Source organism: Oratosquilla oratoria, chromosome 1 (assembly GCF_046742065.1).
Source record: "Oratosquilla oratoria isolate Oo_2021 chromosome 1, ASM4674206v1, whole genome shotgun sequence".
In the NCBI taxonomy this organism is placed as follows: Eukaryota; Metazoa; Arthropoda; class Malacostraca; order Stomatopoda; family Squillidae; genus Oratosquilla; species Oratosquilla oratoria.
The window spans coordinates 78,693,635-78,698,634 of NC_134777.1; positions in this window are offsets into that span (position 1 = coordinate 78,693,635).

The window sequence follows — 5,000 nt, forward strand, 5'->3', positions numbered from 1 at the left end:
CCTTAGCCTCCTTTCCCTCATCCTTTTTCCTTTCCATTGGTTCAAGCGCTATTTTTCTTAAACTGTGTAGTAATCCTTCTGGGTATCTAAGTCCTGAAAACACTTTGAAAATGTATTCGACCTCTCTGTCGATATGTTCCTCACTGCATACCCGGAACGCTCTGAGGAAAAATCCAATTATTACTCCTCTCTTTGTCCTTTCACTGTGAGCCGAGAAGTAGTGAATGAGATAATTTTTATTTGTTGACTTGCTGTGGACCGAGAAACTCACCGTATCATCGCCCTTTCTCCAAATAACTACGTCTAAGAAAGGTAACTTCTTGTCCACCTCGTGTTCCACTGCAAATTTTATATCTCTGTCCATCGTGCTCAGCCTACTGAGTTTAGTTATGAAATTGGTCTTCTCCAGAGCAATGATTAGGACGTTGTCTACGTACCAAAACCAATGCGTCCCTCTCCCCATTGTCTTCATGAAATTATCTCTTCAAAACCTCCATGTATAAGTATGGTAGGACACTAACTGTAATTCCCATTGCCAGACCATAGTGTGACACCAGCCTTAAACTTCAACCAAGTACCAAGGTTTCACACTATGCGGCGGTGCCGGCTGCAGCCAGATGATGGACAAGTGCAATTAGCTTAATAAAATCACCTGGCGATAACCAGATCTTGATATAACGTCATCCATCTCCCCCTGGTCAGAGTACTTTAATCAATTTTCGAGTTTAATGACTCATAAATGAGACCTATAGCCCACAAGAAGCCACAACGGCAGCGCCGGTCAGTGTGGGTAGAAACAACCGTGTAGTTAATGAATGGAATAAACTTCCTGCAGAGGCAGTGCAATGTAGTTCAGTTCGAAGCTTTATGAATCATTTAGATAATCACCTAAGCAAGATGTTGTAACGACTATCCTTTATTTTAGATTGTTTGTTTATTTGTTTTGTTATCATTTGTCTGCTTATTATTTGCTTGATTCTCATTTATTATTAGTTATATGTGAATTTATTATTATTTACTATTTACCTGTTTGTTTATTATTTAACTATACCTATGCATTTATCTTATTTATCATCATTCATTTTATTATATTTTTTATTTATTCATTCATTTATTTATTTATCATATATATTTTTTTCGCATCCGACCATCATATGGTCCAAAAGGTCTCCTGTGGGCATGCTCCGCCTTTGTAATCCTTTGTAATCCTTTTATGTGAAAATCATCTAGTATATCCAACTTACTGAAGCATTTGTGTGATTCTTGAATCTCGATGATATGGAGTCTAAATCTAGACATATCCTGAATTCTTCGTGCGTGTATTAAGCATCCCTGACCTGATGTTACTCTTTTTCTCCTTTCCATATTGCTTCTTTAATGGTCAATTCTCCTTTTCGTTTTGCAAATGAGGCCCTATTCCTCGAAGGGTCCGTTCAATACCCGGCGATTTGCAGACTTGCTCTCACATTTTACGTCTATTTTTGGGAAAGGGGAAGGGAGGAGAAATAGAGAGAGAGAGAGGGTGGGAGGAAGGAGAGAGAGAGAGAGAGAGAGGGTGGGAGGAAGGAGAGAGAGACAGAGAGAATAAGTGAGTGAGTGAACTGTTCTTGCCCTTATGGGCTGGAGTTTACCAACGCTTCTATCCTTGTGGATAATCTCACGACGCTGTCGTAGATAGTGGGTTCGAGAAAGAGAGAGAGAGGGAGGGAGAAAAAGAGTGAGGGAATGTATGTTACCGGGATTGTATGTGTACGAGTAATCTGGACACTTTAAGGTTATAGGAGGGTGAGGAGCGTACGCCAGGAGGCGCGAATCTGACCCAAATTGGTCACTTTTGCCTTATGCGCTTGGACTGTTAGAGCAGGTAACTACATCCTCTGTTAGGAATCGGGGAGGAGTGCGAGATTCGAACCCACAACTACGCGAATGTGAGACCAGCACGATTAAGGCTTATTCACACATGTCAGTACCGTATCAGTGACACGTCCGCCCAGTGCTTCAGTGTCAGTGAAAATAAACATCGTTAATTTGAATTCGACTGACGCATTCACACACGCCCGGCGCAGTACCGTGTTTTGTCTCTCAGTGTCAGTTCAGTCTCCGTCCCGTGAAGTTTAGTATCGTCACCACCGATATTTTTTAGATTTTCACGGATGTCGGACGAGTGTTGTGAGGTGCTTGGAGAAAATGAACGACAAACTGCTCATTGAATTGGTGCGAAACCATTCTGTTTTTATATGATTTGTCATATTTGTGGTTGTAAGTGGTGGTTGAAAAGCGTGGTTGTAAGTGTTGGTTTTAAGTCGTGGTTGTAAGTCCTGGTTTTAAGTCGTTGTAAGTTGTTGTTAGTCGTGGTTGTAAGTCGCATAAGTTGTGGTTGTAAGTGGTGGTTGGTGGTTTCAAGTGGTGGTTGCAAGTGGTGGTTGTAATTCGTAGTGGTAAGTCGTCATTGTAAGTCAAGGTTGTAAGTCGTGGTTATAAGTCGTAGTTGTGTGGCAACACACCACTGCTGCAGTGTCCCCTTAGCGCATATAGCATTGTTGTAAATTAGATTGTTAATCTTGGTCAAAACATTTATGTATGTCGATTGTAATCAAATTATATATTGTAAAAATGGTGTCACATACGAGGATGGCCATTATTATGTAAAATTATTTGCATACTCTGTACAAAGCATTAATATATTCATCGTGTATAGTTTATGTTATGGCGGACGGGCAATTCACTAATAAGTCCTTAAGAGATTACAACTTTCATTAATCCTTCACTTAAGGACGATACCATTTATCATGATGTGGTAACTAACCACATCAGTTGTAAGTGGTAGTTGTAAGTCGTGGTTGTAAGTGGTGGTTGTAAGATGTGGTTCTAAGTGGTGGTTGTAAGTATTGGTTGTAAGTCGGTGTTGTAAGTCGCATAGGGGGTAGTTGTTGGTTGCGGTTGTAAGTCGTGGTTTAAGTCATGGTTGTAAGTTGTGGTTGAATGTGGTGGTTCCAAGTCGTTGTTGTAAATCGTAGTTGTAAGTCGTGCATGTAAGTGGTAGTTGAAAGTCGTGGTTGTAAATCGTGATAAATCGTGGTTGTAAGTCGCGTAAATCGTCGTTGTAAGTGGTGGTGGTAAGTCGTGGTTGTAAATGGTGGTTGTAAGTCGTGGCTGTAAGTCGCGTAGTTTGTGGTTGTAAGTCATGGTTATAAGTCACGTAAATCGTGAGTGTAAGTGGTGGTTGTAAGTCGCGTACATCGTGGTTGTCAGTGGTGATTGTAAGTAATGGTTGCAAATGGTGGTTGCAAGCGGTAGTAGTAAGTGATGGTTGCCAAGTCTGTAAACTTTGCCATCTTGGAAATCACTTACCACGGTGTACGGCGTCACCACGGATATGTGTGAATAGACACCACGGAAGCGACACGGATATCACTGACCTTGAACTGACACAGTACTGATACGGCACTGATGTGTGTGAATCGACCTTTAACGGTCAAGGTTTATAGAGTTTTGCTTGTGTTGTAGCATAAGAATGTCATCAGTTCTGTAAGGGCCGTTACGAGAAAATCAATCACTCCCAAGATTATTTACTCAGTCGTTAGGGAGATAATTTACTTGCAGTTTTGCGTTGCTACATTTATTCAATACTTTCTTGTGTACATTACGTTTCCTTTAATGTCCCTGCTGCCGCACTGTTTTTGTTGTCTTTGTCCAGCTCAAGAGAACATTTGTCGTAATCTGTGTATTTGTTTCTTCTTATCCTTTTTCCTGGTTTTTGTTATTTGTTTTATTAGTTTTTTATTGCGTGCCGTCCATCTTTGATTTAAGAATAATATATCGTTTCTTTTTCCTATGGAGTATTCTTTATTAAAGTTTCCTCTTCCTCCTCGTCCTTCTTCTCCACCTCCTTCGCTTCTCCCTTCTCCTCCTCGTCCTCCATCTCCTCGTCCTCCTCCTCTTCTTAATCACTCGTCTTCCTTCTACCCCTCCTCTTCCTCCTCCATCTTCTCTACATCACCAATATATATATATATATATATATACATATATATATATATTTTTTTTAACAAACCAAGGATGGGTACTGGCAACTGTTGGTTCCTGGGAAACGGACATCAAAGAGAATCGTTTCCTTGCCAATCATCTTCAGACATACACACATACACACACACACGGTTAAATGGTAAAGAATTTGAAGTTGAATTTAATATTGCGGGATTGAAACACTTTCATCATGATTGAAACCACAAGAAAAGTGGGAATGTTCTTTTGTACGTTAAAAACAATGTCCCTGCCTGTGCTTTAGAGAAAGTGAAACAGGATGCATAGTTTGTGGGTAGAATTAACCCAAACAAATGGACAAAAAATAAATGTAGGTGTAATATATAGGCCAAAAACATTATCATTAGTAGACGACAAACTGTTGTTTCAAGAACTGTCTAGTTTCTGCAACCGGGACCTATTGATAATAGGTGATTTCAATTTTACTGGCATTGATTGGATGACCCTTGAACATGGCCATATAGGTAGTCGCTTGATAGGTTTTCTCGGTGACAATTACTTAGTTCAGCATGTAAAAGAACCCACAGGACATTGAAACTTACTCGATCTATTGATCACTAGCCATGAAAGCATGATAATCGATGTAGAAGTTGGTGAAACTATTGCAAATAGCGATCACAACTTAGATTCAAATTGCTAAAAAAAAAATTAGAATAGATACTTGTGTATCTAAAATACCCGATTTTAGTAAAGCTCAGTTCATAGGACTACGTCAGGAGCTTCAGCTTACAGATCGGGAGGCAAAATTAAGCGAATGATCTGTAGATCAAATGTGGGAAATATTTAAAAATACTATGATGATTTATACTTACATCCCGTTTAAGGAGAGACGCCCCCCAAATCAGGCTCGCCCAAAATGGCTCGACAAAGAAAATGAAAAAAGTATTGCAAAAAGAGACAGGCTTACAAGAAATACAAGTGCTCGGGTTCACTTAATGACTATCAAAGTTATGTAA